Raw genomic sequence first — 16,921 nt, forward strand, 5'->3', positions numbered from 1 at the left:
AAGGTGTGTAAAGTAAAATCTCCTTTCTTTGGATACCATAAGTCATAACTAAGTGCTCCCTTCAGATACTTGAAGATTCTTCTAACTGCACTCACATGTGATTACTTTGGAGAATCTTTGAATCTAGCTACCATGCACACTTCTTGCACAATATCAGGATTTGAGGTTGTGAGATAAAATAGGCTGCGAATCATGGATCTATACAATGTTTGATCTACGCTAGGTGACTCATCATCTTTACTTAATTTGCATCTTGTTACCATGAGAGTACTAATAGGTTTTTTGTCATCCTATTGAATCTTCTTCAACACATCCTTAGCATACTTGGTTTGTGATATAAATATACCCTTTTCTAACCGAAAAATCTACTAACCAAGAAAATATGACAACTCTCCTAGCATAGACATCTCAAACTCGGATTGTATTTGATCAACAAACTCCTTGCATAAGGCATCCTTGTTGCTTCCAAAGATGATGTCATCTATATATACAACAATAATGATCTATTGGCATATTGGCATAACTGTTGATGATATTCATGAATCAGTATTCAAATCTTATAGCCGGTAATGATTTTGAGTTCAGCAATGTATTACATTATGTTTGTAAGATGGTGATGATGTGGCTTAATTCGCATGAAGTGTTAAAATATTTTTTTGGTGTGATTAAAAATGGAATCTCTTGGTAAGTAGCGAAGAACATAGAAGAATGTTTTAAGGGCTTGATTGCTTATCAGATCGAAGTCTGATGATGATTTATGATCATTCAATGGTTGTAATTGATTTGTAATTTGTTGTAATGTTTCATATGATGATCTGTAATGATTTGTAAAGATTTGTGATGATCTATGATGTAAATCTTAGTATGTGGTGAGGGTTTTGTAGCTGACTAAGTTGTAAAGTCTATTTAGGGTAAGTCTGTGATGATTTATTGTGTCGGTGATCAAAAGAAGAGTGTGTGGTTGAATCAGTGTGTGTGTCTACAAGAGAGAAGTATATTGGAGTTGAAATGGATCTGTACAAGCTAGTAGAGAGTGTTATTTTTGGATCATACATCTTTTGTTCCCTAACAGTTGTAGTAGACTCAAAATCCCTTAACCGGGTAGGTCCTGACAAGCCTAATTATATAAATCCCTTCGCCAGGTGACTCATTAGCTTGGGTTCTAAATCCTTTCACAAGGTTACTCCTAACAGAGTAAAGCTCCTAATAGGGCTGAGGTAAATCCCTTAACCGAGGGACTCCTAATAGGATCTTCTCCTAATCGAGTATAAATGTAATCTCCTAACCGGGCTAGGCTCCTAACAAGGCGCATTCTGAAAGAGTGCAAAATCTTGTGGGTACCAATTCTCACCGTGGTTTTTCCCATTTGGGTTTCCATGTGAAAATATTGGTGTTCATGTGTTGATTGATTTCTTATGTGTTGAAGTTGATATCTTTCTATTACATGCATGTTGACGAACAATTTGATAAATCTAAACAACAGTGTGATTTTAGTTATTACCGATACTATTTATGAGTTGTTTTGAAATAATTTTTTGGTGGTTGTTAAAGTTTTAAAGTTTATTGTAATTACTGATTCACTCCCCTCTCATTAATTACTGGATCCTCACAAATAACATGACCATGTAATTACCGTCTGCCTTAAAGTATAAATTGCTATCAACATTTCCTTTTTTGAATCCTTGATGTTGGAGTTATTTGTCTAACCTGGAATACCTTACTCTAGGTGCTTTCTTCAACCCATACAATTCTTTTCTCAACCTACATACAAAGTTCTCATCTTCGTGTAGCTGAAATCCTTCAGATTGCTCTATGTAGACTTCTTCTTCAAGATTTCCATTCAAGAATGCAAACTTAACATCTATTTGATATACTTTATAACCTTCATAAGCTGAGAATGCCAAGAACATTCTAATTGCTTCAAGTCTCACAACAAGAGAAAAAGTTTCTTCAAAATATATGCCCTCTACTTGAGCATGCCCCTTGCAGACTAGTCTTGTTTTATTCCTTATCACCTTACCTTCTACATTCATTTTGTTCATGTAAACCCATTTAGTTCCAATGACATTCTTATTAGTAGGTCTAGGAACCAATTCCCATGTTTTGTTCTTTTCAATCTGCTGCAACTCTTCTTCCATTGCCTTCATCCACTTTTCACTCTTGTTGGCCTCATTACATGTCTTGGGTTCCATCTTAGTCATAAGGCGTAATTTTACTTGTTCATTATTTCTTGCACAGTTTCTTCTTGTTTTGCACGCCTTCATTTTTGTCTCCTATAATTTGATCCTCAAGATGATTTTTCTAAATATACTTGTTTGGTGTCTTATTTGGTGACTCTTCTTGTTCACTCTCAGATTTCCCCTGATCTTCAACATAAGGTTCTTCAATATGATTTACTGTATTTTCCCTTTGTTTGTGCAGGTTCTCATCTATTTTAACATTCACACTCTCAACCACTCTCCTTAGTATTTTGTTGAAACACTTGTAATCTTTGTTGTGAGTAGAGTAGCCCAAAAATATGCCCTCATCGCATCTTGATTCAAAACTACCTAAACCATCTTCATCTCTTTTGATAAAGCATTTGTTTCCAAACACCTTGAAGTACTTGATTGAGGGTTTTCTATTATATTATAGCTCATAGGGTGTCATTCTATTGTTCATTCTTAGATGAACTCTGTTTAGTGTATATACAACAATATGGACTGCCTCCTTGCAGTATATATTAGGCAAATTTGCTTCATTTAACATAGTTCTTGCCATCTCCTTGATTGTCCTATTTTTCCTTTCTACAACACCATTTGTTGTGGCGTCCTAGGGGAAGAATATTATCTTTTGATTCCATGTCTTTCACAATAGTCCTTGAATTAATTTGATGTGAATTCACCTCAATGGTCTGATTTGAGACATTTCAGTTTATAACCACTTTCTTTTTCAACCAACCTTTTGAAAATTTTGAATATTTCAAATGCCCGTGACTTGTCTTGCAAGAAAGTAACCCATGTCATTCTTGAAAAATCATCAATAAACAACATGAAATATCTCTCACCATTTAGATCTCTTGTCCTAGTAGGAACACACAGATTAGTATGCACAATCTCTAAAGGCCCTATGGTTGAGTACTCCTTTGCCTTGAAGCTTACTTTAGTCTACTTTCCTCTTAGACACTCATCACAAAATGTAGTTGCTAGCTTGATAATCTGTGGTATATGCCTCACATACCCTTTCTTGTTGACCTTTGTCCCATCATGCATTATGTTTCAAAGCATTCTTTTAGGCTGTATAGATTTATATTAGTCCTTTTTCCTTCTGCAACTGATTTACCATTTCTCTCCTTTCTGATTTCACATCCTTTTGAATCGAAAGTAAACTTGTATCCTTTGTCACACATTTGATTAACACTCAACAAATTGTGTTTTAAACCTTCCACATAGTATACATCATGAGCTTTTAATTTCCCATCTATGTTGAGAGTACCTTTGCCTCTGATTTTGATTGATGAATTTTCTCCATACCTTATTGAGCCTCCATTCTAATCTTCGGCCTTCATAAATTTATTCTTATTGCCAGTCATGTGACTTGAGCAACTACTATCTACTACCCATAAGTTCTTCCTTTCAGCATGTAGGGTTGTTTGAACAATCAGACTTGACTTAGCCTTGTTCTTGTCTTTTTCAACCCAAACTTGTTTGCTTTCTTTCTTCTTGTCTGTTGTTATTTTCTGATTTGGATTGGCTTCAGGTTCCATGGTTGACATTTTCTTCTTTTTTTTTAGTTGTTATAATTTTACAATGCTTTGCTATATGTCCAAGATTTTGGCAATAATAACATTTGACATTTCTATTGAATGATGAACTTAAGGGATTGTAATAGGACTGAAAACTATGTCTCCTACATTCATAACTTCTATGACCAATGCCATTACAATAGTAACAAATAATATTTGCATCTCTAAGAGTAGAAAAAGGATTTCTACTTTCATATCTAGGAGGAGAACTATTCAATAATCTACAATCAACAATTGTATGACCATAAGTATTATATTTGTAACAATAGCCATGGAATTACGGTGAATACTAATCATTGTTGAAGTTGTTTCTCCTTGGAGCAACATAGTTTTGTCTTCTTGAGTTCTTCCTTGTGTCTTTGACTTTTATGAAACCATCATTATCCATCTCGATCTTTCTTTTAGGATCAACAAGTTGCTTTTTGTAGCATCAACATATATTTTCTTTATGTCTTAGCTAGTCAGATCTATTTTCTTCCTTGGTGCATCCTTGACTGTGAAGGTTTTCCTATTATCATTATTACTTGAAGTAACAAAGTATATTTCCTTTCTTGATAAGTCTTTACTTGTAGAACACTAACCAACATCAAATCCAACACCCTCTGTATCTTTGGAGTGTTTTTATTTGTTCAACATTTTATCCAGCGCATCTGTGTTGCCCTCATACTTGATTTACAATGACATTTTATCCAGATGTGATTGTTTTTCTTTTAGAATAAATATTTCTCTGTGTAAATTATTTTTCCTTCAAAATGATTTACCTCCCTAAGACTATTTGTCCCTCAATACTTAATCCTTTGTGTATATTTTTCTTCAGAATTAATTTATTTTCCCCGTGCTTATTAGGCTCTCAGAATTAGTTTATCCCTTTATGAATAAATATTATATATTTTTGACCTTTGTGCTTAAAACACACACACACACACACACACACACACACACACACACACACACACACACACACACACACACCATCGAAGCATTTTCACCAAAGAAAAAAATTATATCGAAACCCTTTTTTTTTTATCGAATGCATTTAATAGATAATACAATGGTCGTTGTTTGTATTTTAAAGATGGGAGTGGGGAGTAGTACCCCCCACTACCCCTGTGGTCACTGATATGGCAATCGCAGGGGAGTGGAAGGCCCGCGACCTGCATCTACAGGTCTACAAGGGTAGTGGGGGGGTGGGGGGGGCACTCTCCCCCTCCTTGTCTCTTATTTTAAAATAAACGTTTTGAATATAAAATAGTTTAATTTTAAAAAATAATTAATTAATTAAAATTTGATTTATATCAATTAAAATTTTAATTAACATTTTATTACTTATCTTTATAGAAAATTTGACTTGTATTTATTTACTAATATAAAAAAAATGACTATGAAGATTTGTTATGATTTAAACTATTAATATATAATTTGATTATTAAACTTAGAATTATTAAAGGGAGTAATTTGAGAGATTTATTCTTTCAAATAATTGGAGCAATTTTTAGAAGGAGCCATTAATTAGTGATAATGACCTCTTCAATCTTGCTAATTTAGGAGAATTAAAATTTTAGATTGACTTGTAACTAAATTTTATAATTTAGACTCATCTAAAAGGTTTAAGACTTATTAGGTTATTCAGATTGTATTTAACTCATTATAAATCATAATCGTCAATTTAAGGACCTTCTTACCAAGTGATCATGTTTAGATTCATAGTCCCCTTAACCTATTGTTATTTCAAGCAAATGATTCAATATTTAATTTAAGTTACCCTCATTTAAGGAAATGAATATTTGTTAATCTTTCATGTAATTTACGTTAGTATTGTCACCATGCTAGTTACATATTTAGTTGTTATCATGCAAGTTACACAATTATTGTTGCCATTCAAGATACATAATTATTATTATCATGCAAGTTACATAATTGTTGTTATCATGTAATTTATTTTTCAAAAGATAGATATAAAGGCTCTTCTTAATTTGAGTATTAATATTCTAGTAGTAATTGTTGGCATGTTGGCATAACTGATGGAGATGATGATATACTGGTAAAGGATGATGTCGATTTGATATATTGTTGGACTGTTGGTGATGATATAATTGTGATATGATCAGTTATTTGTGTTGTCATTGATGGCAACCATGTTTGTTTATGTTTGGTATGTCATATAGTTCATCTAAGGCTACCAATATAGCCTAACCGGTAATGGATTGAGTTGGACAACAAAACTGCTAAGTAGCAGTCAGCCGATAAGTAGGAACAAAGAAGGAGATGGTTGTGGAAGAGATATGTGCTGAGTTAGGTGTTGCAATTTGGAATGTATGCTTATGACATTATAACGAGTCTATAACTAGAACTGCATCATGTTTGGAAAATCGGAAGTCATGTTTGTAATTGACTGTTGTATATTCAGTGTAGGGTTTGAGAACCGGTAACAAGATCTTTAATCGGTGATGTTTTATGGTTTGGTGGTGATTTTTTTTATGTTCTTAACTTAGTGGTGACGTGTCAGAATATGTGTGAATGGATAAGATGTTGTTTGAGCATGATCAAGGAGCGAATTTCTTGGGAAACAACGAAGTGCTTAGCAAAATGTGATAAGGGTTTGAAAACTTATCATATTGATGTGCGGTGATGTGTAATGATCATTCAACGATTGTAATTGTCTTGAAATTTGTTATAATGATCTATATGATGAACTGTAATGATTTATTAATCTGATATGATCTATGATGTAAATTCATTGTAAGTTAGGGTTATGTAACTAACCTAATTGTAAAGGTTATTTAGGTCTAGTTTGAGAAGGTTTATTGTGTTGGTGGTCTTGAAGAGAAGTATGTGCCAAACCAGATTGGTGTGTTTGCATGTGTGAAGCATATTGGAGCTAAAAAGGATTTGTAATAGAAAGCAGAGAAGTGTTGAGACTAGATCATTTACTTGTTGTTTCCTAACAATTGTAGCAATATTGAAATCCCTTAACCGGGTAGGTCCCAACAGGCCTAATCTTGTAAATCCCTTCACCGGGTGGCTCATTAACTTGAGTTTAAATCCCTTAGCAAGGTTACTCCTAATAGGGTAGAGTTATTGACAGAGCTGAGGTTAAAATCCCTTCACCAGGTGACTCCTAACATGGTCTTCTCTTAATCGGGTATTATTGTAAAGCTCCTAACCAGGCTAGGCCTTTAAAAGGGTGCATTTCGAAAGAGTGCAATAATTTGTGGGTACCAATTCCCATTGTGGTTTTTCCCATTTGGGTTTCCACGTGAAAAATCTTTGTGTTCATGTTGTGGATGGATTTTTGTTATTCTTTTGATGTATTTACTATATTTGCTTAATGATGAACACTTAAGTAGCTACCGGTAATCGTTTGGTAAATATGATTTGAAGGATTTTTGATCAGCTATAGGTATTGGTAATGAGCTATTTTTGAGAAGTATTTGCAGTTTGATAAAAAATAATTAGTTTGCTGTTAATACCGATTCACCCCCTCTCAATATTAATCGGATCCTCACAATAATAGTAATATGATGATAATTTCTAGTGACTCTTCTTTTTCATAGAATTAGTTTATCTTTGAATAAATGACCTCAATTTCCAAGTTGCAATAGGATAACGTTTATTTAAGATTTCAACAGTTTAATAGTTTCCTTCTTAAGTTGTTTTAAACTTAGTGTTACGTAAGCTTTCTTAATTACTTAGTTAACTAAAAAAGAGGTGATGGAAACAAAAACCTAGTAGCATTCGGTACCTATGGTGCCTTTGGGTCACGCTTACGGGTAATATCGTTAGGTTGAACTACTACACTTAACGCCTAATAAAAATGCAACAATGATGTCTATGGCATCGTCCCTATAAATTGTCAGGGAGTAATAAGGGTCATATGGAAGTTAAAATCCAAGGGGCGGGTAATCCCCCTTGGATCGATAATCTAAAAAAGATAAGTTTTAAAATGAATTTTACATCCGCTCAGTTAAACCTTAGAAAAACCCCCATTAGGGTTGGTTGAGTGTGACACCTTTTGGAATTTATTATTATTATCTTGATGTTTTTCAACATTTGAAAATGGGCCGAGGGTGATGGTTATGATAGGATATAGGACCTAGTTATTTTAGGCCATAAGCAATAGGTCACCATGAGCCATTTGGCTTATAGCTACCATTGTCGGTAGCAACTGAAGAGAAACTATCTGGGACATTGACCCTAGAAAGGGTTTCATACCCACCAAAATAGTTTACATCAAACTCTAGTTAGAAAACAAAACTACATACTTTATGCCTTGATCTCGTGCCGAAACGGGTATGTAGGCAACCTAGGGATGAATTTGTCCGTAGTACTCAAGCATTCGGGGATGGGGTTTAGGATTTTTGTCAAGGTGAGTAGATGGTTTGTGAAGTTCCTTGGCCTCCAAATCAAAGGATATATAATTACTAGTTGGAAGTTTTTAAGAAAAAAAAAAAATTCAACACATACTTGGAAGGAATCTTGTATGGATTTGTGTGACTTCCCAAGGCTTTAGGCCAAATTCTAAGGTGGAATTCAAGCTTGTATTATGTTATTTTATTTACTCCTAAGGACAGAGACCTTAGTGTACTCCTAGCAGAGGAGTGTAGTTCTTAGAGAGTGACTCAGGACCCAAATGGTCCCAATGAGTCTAAGTCTCTGACTAGAGCACTTCCTATCCTGAATTGGATAGATGCCTACCCTGTTTGGGTAGATGCCTATTCCATATTGGATAGATGAAATATCATATTCCGTGTGGACTAATGCCTAACCCGTATAGTTAGATGCTCATCCTAGATGGATGAATGCCTATTCTGTTTGGATAGATGCCCAGAGTATGCGATTGAATCAAACACATTAAAGAAATAAAATAAGAATTAGTCAAATTTTTTTGGGTTAAGTAGAGTGGGTTATTACAACACACACACACACACACACACACACACATGTGTGTGTGTGTGTGTGTGTGTGTGTGTGTGCATTTATACACACACACACTCACACACACACACACATATACATATACAGACACACACACACACACACACACACACACACACACACACACACACACACACACACACACACACACACACACACACACACACACACACACACACACAACTATATAACTATATAACTATATATACTTGTATATATGTATATATATGTAAAAATTACATTAAAATGTGATAGAATGTCAAAAAATGCCAACCTAGTTCGGAGGTTTGCAGGTGGGGTTCCACGGTGTTGATTCTCACTGTGTTGTCGAAAATGACCCAACTGTCATTTTCAATAGTCACGGTTTTTATCTAAAAAAATCCTAAATAAAGGGGTTTGATCGAACCCTATTAAATTTTAATAAAAAAGTAAAAAAGCACTTTCAATCGAAAGTTATATTCGATTGAAAGTATGGTTTAAAATACTTTCAATCGAAAGTAGTTTTTAAATTCGATCGAAAGTGACTTTCGATAGAACATGGGTAAAAATCAAATTTGGACAACAAAGTCTAATTATTTTGTCCAAAAAAGTGTAACCCACTTTTGTGGGTTCACCCCATCTTTTTATGAAAACCTTGACAACTTTTACAACTTGCACTACTATGGTTCAAGAGAAATTTGGAACTATGATGAGACTGGTGTGCAAGTTGGTAGAAATTGTGGCATTTGAATCATTGCCAAATTGGGGTAGAGATGTGTACCACACCTAATATCAAAGAGCAGAGAGTGGAGAACAATTTTGGCATGTGTTAGTGCATGTGGGGCAAGTATTCTTGGATTTTACTTGTTCAAATCTAAGAGGCACATGTGGAACTACATTGCAAATTGTGAGCTAGGAGCATACATGGAAGTCTAAGAACACACTTGGATGACAAAGGAGATATTCCTTAACTAGTTACAATATTTTGCAGCTTCAATCTCTCAAGGGGTTTCACCATCTAATAGGGCCCTTCTTATCTTTGATGGTCATGGCAGCCACGTGGCCTTCAAGCCAATTAAAGAAGCAAAGAATTTAGGAATTGACTTGCTAACACTACCTGCTTATACTAGCCACAAGTTACAACCATTGGATGTGAGTGTTTTCTCACCTTTCAAGAATACTTCAAACAAAAAAGGGTTGTATGGTTGGCAAACAACCTACATATTAAAATAGGATGCAAAGAGTTAGCAATTCTTACTAGTAAAGCTTTCAGTCAGGCTATAACACCATGTAACATCATAAGTAGCTTTTGTAGGATAGGAATTTGGCCACTAAATAGGCATGCTCTCGAAAGGGATATGAGGCAAAGCCAAGCCTTTGATGTTCAAGATGATGTTTTCATCCCTAGAACAAATGTTGATGCAGTTACAATGGAGGGTGAACCAAAGCACATTGTAGCATAGGCATGCTTGGGGTTATTTGGATACAATGAAGCTAAGATTGATACATTTGTTCAAAGATTCAATTCTTCCACTTCTAGTACATAGCCTACAGTTGAAGGTGACACTTTACCACCACAAACTAGCCAAACAAACATCCTTGATGTACAAGGAATTTGTAATGAGGGTACAAATGTTACATCAAATGGTCTAGGCTTGCCAACCCAAGCTAGTCAACCATAATGGCTTGAGGAAGCAAGCAAAAATATTGGACTACAAACAAATGAAATTACTGAGGAAGTGTCCCTTTCCATGCCATGCACAACATAAATTGACTCGGTTGAAGTAATCCATTACTTCACAAATGGAGCAGACTGGGATCATCAAATTGGTGGTGATAGTGAAGAAGAAAATGAGAACAAAATTAATGATGAAGAAGTTGATTTTGTGCCATGCATGCAAGAGGATGGGCATCAATTGAGAAGATCGACCACCCAATTCTCGAGGCTTCTAGTGAAATGGGTGAATCGAAGATCATAGGGAGGTCAGACAAGAGTGCTTTGCCTTAGTAGGAAATCCCAAATTTTGACATTTGATGACTACATCAAAATGCTTAATGCGTAAGAGGCTGAAAGGAAGAAAAATGGAGAATTGCAAGAGCATAGAAAAAAACAAATGAGGGAGAGAAAGGCAAAACATGAAGCAGATTAAGTACAAAGGGAGGCAATGTGGGTAGAGAAACTGGAAAGAAAGAGCAAGAAGATAGGGAGAAGTTAATTAGGAAAGCGGATACCGCAAAGAAGCAATAGCAAGCCAAGACTAATCAAGAACGAAAGGCAAATGAAAGAAAAGCAAAACAAGAGAAGAAAAGGAGATTTGTGTGTTCAACCGAAGATCCTCTACCCCCACAACACCTCATTCTGATTGGCATGATGAACCTATTGTCCCCAACCTTTGCAACTATCAATAATATGCAAGTTGGGCTTGCGCCTAGTAGCTCAGAACACTTGCCACTAAATTTAAAGGCAAATTAGGCACTACTTGCACATATATAAATTTGCATTCAGCCCCTCCTATGCCACAAATCACACATGCAATTGGACCAAACAATGTTGCACATGGCTACGTGACACCTCCTCCTTTTCCTAACCATATGGACAATTGATTAAGGTTGCCAAATTTTGCATTTTGATCGATGTTGCAGCATATTTTGGGCATCCAATAATTTTGTGCAATCTATTCATGCAAACAGAGTTAGGATATAACTCTTATATGATTAAAAAATAAAATATTGTTGATGTTGTAATATTTAAGACGTCACCTTTGATATGTCAAATGTTGTTTTGTGCCATTTATCATGACTATAAAATTCCATGATGATGTTGTTGTTATATATTGAACTTATATTTCATGATTTATATAGTGGACCTACTATAGTCATATGTGTTTATTGATGACTCACTTTATTGACTATGTTGATGGTGTCCTCTTTTTTTTTTTCCTTCTCAATTTATATGCATGATTCTCAGTTTATTGATCATTCTTTGTTTATTGATGATTTTTAGTTTATAGTGCAATTGTGGTATTTCAATTAAAAATATAATAAACAAGCACATGTATACATATGTATAGGAATGTATATGCATACATGCGTATGCATATAATATCCATACATATGGATACATATGCATACATTTTCTAGAATTCAATAAATATGATATATAAAAAGTAATCATAAACAGTGAAAGAAGACTAAGAACATGAATACATAAACGTGCAACTATAATTCTAGTATTTCGATAAAGAATACAACAATCACATGTATACATATGTATGCATAAGTATGTATATGCATATAATATCCATACATATGGATATGTATGTGTACATTTTTATGATTCAGTAAATAGGATATATAAAAATAAATGATAAACATAGAAAGAAGAGAAATAACATGAATACTGTATACACATAAAAATAGCTACGAGCGATTAAATAAAATTTTATATTTATTTAATGTTAATTTGAAAAGATTAATTTATTTAATTCATTTCATGTCCTTCTATTAATTAATTTAATTAAATATTTAATTAATTAATTCATTTATCCTTTGCCTCTAATCAATTAATTAAATATCTAATATTTAATTATTCTTCTAATCAATTAAATATCTAATATTTAAGGATTATTCTTTTATCCTATAGTCTCAAATATTAAATAATTTCTTCAATTATTTAATCTCTTTTCCAACTCACCTTTCATCTCCACTTCATCTTTTCCTTTGCCAACTCATCCATCATGTGGCTAAATTAATTCAACAAAATTAAAATAAATAAAACATTTATTAGCCAATTATCTCAACTTCCAAAATAAATGAAATATTGTGTACGTACACATATTTCTTAACCTTCTTATATATTCTCTCCAGCACCCCTACATCTTAGGAAGGACTTGAGTCCACTTGTCCTCTCATGCGTAAATATTCTCCAACCATCCCTAGATTCCCTCAGTCAGCAACCCATTCAAGGTGAGATGAGTGACACTTGTCTTCTCCTTCCCCCTTTTTCTCAACCTTCACCTTTTCTCACAACCATCCAAATTTGTAGATCTGATCATGATCGTTGATCCAGGACACATCATCTTATCATCTCAAAAGTCTATAAAAGTAGGAGATTGAGGTGAGAAAGAGTTAGTCTTCAAGTTAAAAATTTGAGTAAAACTTATGCATCGGTGAGTTTTTATCTTGAAGCAATTTAGCAATTTAGTATTTCTCATTTACCATAATCATTTAGCTTTAAATCATTTGCATTGCATATCATAGTATCAGTTAACTATCAGTTATTAGTCCATTCTTCATATACCATCTTGGAAGCTATCAGTGCTTGTCTGAGAGAAAATCACCTGCAACCAAGAACAGTGGAGTTAGGACACAATGAGACATAAATCATGAAGGTAATAATAGTGTTTTTATTTTATATCAATTTCATGTAGTTTCATTGGTTGAGTTTGGATTTCCTGTAGCATTTCCTTTGTATTTTGTGAAACTAATATGTTACAAGTAGTATTTTGAAGATGAAATTCAAGTCGACACATTTTGGCGCCCACCGTGAGGCTGGAGCCTCGCATATATCTTTCTAATATCATGTCTAGTTCTCAAAAATACAAGTTTCATGCATTTGTAATCTAAATTCACGCATGCGTGAGTTCTGACAATGCTTTTATTTAATAGATTAGCACTTTTTTCTCGTAGGTTAACTCATTTGGCATTTAGGTTTAGTGCTTTTGTTGGCAAATCAATGCATTTGATTCTTAGATTAGCGCTTTTGTCTCTGAAATTAACGCATTTGTCATTTTGGTTAGTGCTTTTGTCAGTGAATTCTCACATTTTAGTCCATTAAGGAGCGCTTTTGTATCGCAGGTTTTCACACTTTTATTCTCTAGGTCAACGCTTTTGAGGTGGAAGACAAAGCATTTGATAGGATATCGCTTTTATCTGCAACTAACAAACTTTTTATGCAAGTCTGAATGTTCAAGAACTGAAAATTTCAAACTACTAATATATCTATTTACAAGATTGTTTTTAAGCAAATTTCATGCATTTCCTTACGTAGTTAATTAGGAGTTTTATTTTGGAAAGTAACACATCATATCTTGCTCATTTAGCTTAACTAAGGGATAAATTAACAACATGCAACTTGCATTTTGAGTGACTTCTTTAAAGTAGTTGCACATATATTATAGAGGGCTAAAATAAACTTATGTTTTCCATGCTTGATGAAGTAGTAGGTAAGTATGCTCTCACCCTCATACGGTGATCAGAAAACTAGACCTACTCTCTTTTATGTGTAACCTTTAGAGGGCATGCCTTCTCGAGCTGCCTTGAGGGGGCCAGTGAGAGGGGAATGACCCAAAGTGGAAAGGGGCTAATACCGAGTCCTTCTGATCCACTCTAAATAAATCATGTTTGTGACGAAAGTCACAAACAACATGTCCTGATAAGTTCATATCGATAGTATGTTTCCCCATAAACCCTATGGAGCATAACCTCTATAGGCTAGGAACCTTCTGTATTTACAGAGCTTAAAGTGTCGCATGTATGGCCACATGACTGAAAGCCTTTACTAAAAATCACTTGTACTAGTTACCAAAATCCTTCTAATTGTTGGCGTGGGAGGCCGGACCTTTGAAGCGGCTCACACACATACGGTTCTTAGTAGAGATATAAAGTTTTCCTCATGGGGAGTTTTCATGGAAATTGGTGCTTGGCTGCCCCAAAGAAGTGAGTGTTGAGGGTGGAGTCAATGGGGTCAAGCACCTAAATATCTGCTCTGAATAGCATAGCCTCGGGGGAAACCCCATGTGAGATTCAACAATTATTGTCTCAACCTGCCATAGGATTTCATGCTTGCTTGTACATTTTGTTTTTCAAACATTGCATCTTCTATGTCTATAACGTGCTCAGAATGGTCAAAAATTGAAGAAAATCATCATCTAAAAATGAGCAAAAATCTAACAACTTGCTGGAAAAATTGAAAAATCCTTGAAACACAGTCAGAACAACGCTTTCAAGCAACAAAGTAGTGCATTTGTCCCATAAGTTAGCACTTTTGACCAAAAGTTAGCACAAATGCTTTCTCACATGTGAGACAAAGCATATCAAACCAAAATTTCAAAGTTAGTATCAAAACACTTTTTGAGTAGAATTGTCTTTAAACTATCACACATCTTCAAACTAGTTCGATAACTGGGTTACCAATCCAATAGGTTATTTCCAAAAGGTTTTCATAATCATAAAATATTCAACAAGCTAGTGATTCAAATATCTTAAGTGCAAAAATCAACATCATTATTAGTTTCTCATCAGGATATATCAAATCCTCTATCACGAAACTTGATCAATCCACCTTGTGTTCATTATCTTGGATATATCTTTCCTATTTTGAACCTAGGTTATATCAAAATCAGAATTGCATTCACATTGGAATCAAGAAAACTTGTAAACTATCATATGCTTATATGACTTTTAAATATCGTCTTAAGAAAAGAAAGCCCAGTTATAAAGCTACTCAGAAGAGGATAAGATTCTTGTATATCAATCGCAAGATCTTATTAAAACATAGGACATTAATGTTAGATAATATATTAATCCCAAAGACCGAGATGGGGGGGGGGGGTGTGAATCAGTGTCAGATCGGTTAATGAAAGATTTAAACTTATTTGCAATTTTGTAGCTGAAATTAGTATGTCGGTAAGCAAACAATAATGCAGTAAAGAGAAACAAAGGAATCAACATCAATGCACACCATAACACAAATATTTTGGCAAGGAGACCCGGTAAGGGAAAAACCTTGGTGGGATTTGTGACCCACAATATTTGCTCACTAGCCATAAGAATAAATATTACTTAGTACAAAAGGGGCCTACACATGCAGGAAGGCCAACTACCTAGAGCTCACTACTCAACAACAAAAATGGAGTCACACTGACTACAACACTGATGTAAACATAGAAATGAACTCTTACAACTTGCATCAAAATGTTGGATGAGTTCTCTATTATGCTATGTTTGATACTGGTTCCGCCTTTGCCAAAAACCCTTGCCGGTATGCTGTCAAATAATTCTTCTTATACAGAATAGTCTTCGCTCTGCTCTGCTCCTTATTCACTCTAAAATAAATACATCAAAATGCATATACAACTATTCGCTATCATATCCCATCTTATCTCATGTTACCGCTTACTGCATTACATACCAAATGACCTACAAGAACTCATAAATATATGAGTCTTTACAATATAACATGTTGGCCATACAATTATAAAGTACATTACAATTGTCTTCAGACATGTAGTGCTGTGGTTAAAACACTTCGTTGGTGAAGCAACCACCATGGTTCAAATCCCCGCTGGGCCGTTGTGCTCGCGGATTTGAACAAGTGAATTGTGGGGATGAGGTCCCCCATTTGTGGCCTCACTGGTTCATAGCTCCAGCTCAAATGCATTTACCCCTTATTTAAAAAAAAAATGAAATAATTTACATTACAATTTATTTTGCATAAACAATATTATTGACAAGTCAGCCTGGAATGTCGGTATAACCTTCTGTCGATGTAAACTGGATGCCAGTGTGAATAAGCCTTGTCGTATCTGCCGGTGTCGGTAGGTGAAGTCTATTTCCGGTTGAACCTATGGAACCTTGTTGCCATCAATGACAACATCCACCTTTCTCATCCGAGTGTATAATGCCAACAATCTCCCCCTTTGGCATTGATGGCAACACTCATGAGAAAAATCAAAAACTGTGAATCCAAAAATGTGAGTGCTCCCCCTAAGCAAATGATCTGTTCATCTTTTTTTGTTCACTTTTCTCCATGCCTTTCTCAATATATTTTTCTCACTATACCACTCCCCCTTTGACATCAATGACAAAGGATGTCAAAAAATTAAAAAAATTAAACATTTACTTAGATCCCTGAAGTTTGTTATGTACAATTTGAAAAATATTCACAAGAACTAAGTTCAGACCCTACATGAACTTCATACTATTGGTGATTATTGTTTCTGTTTGTCTGATCATTCCAATAAGATAGTGCATTTTTTTGTTCTTGTGATCTATCTCCTTGAATTTTAACCTATGATAGTGCATTCCGGTGAGTGATTAGATTGTCCAATCTTGGACCAAGCTTATTCTTCAACTCCCTGGTTTTCATTTTCAATCTTGCCTTTTCTTTTTCAAGATTTTCAATCTTCTCCTCATGAATAACCATCTCCTGTTTTATGACTG

This window comes from Cryptomeria japonica, chromosome 9 (assembly GCF_030272615.1).
Source record: "Cryptomeria japonica chromosome 9, Sugi_1.0, whole genome shotgun sequence".
Taxonomy (NCBI): Eukaryota; Viridiplantae; Streptophyta; class Pinopsida; order Cupressales; family Cupressaceae; genus Cryptomeria; species Cryptomeria japonica.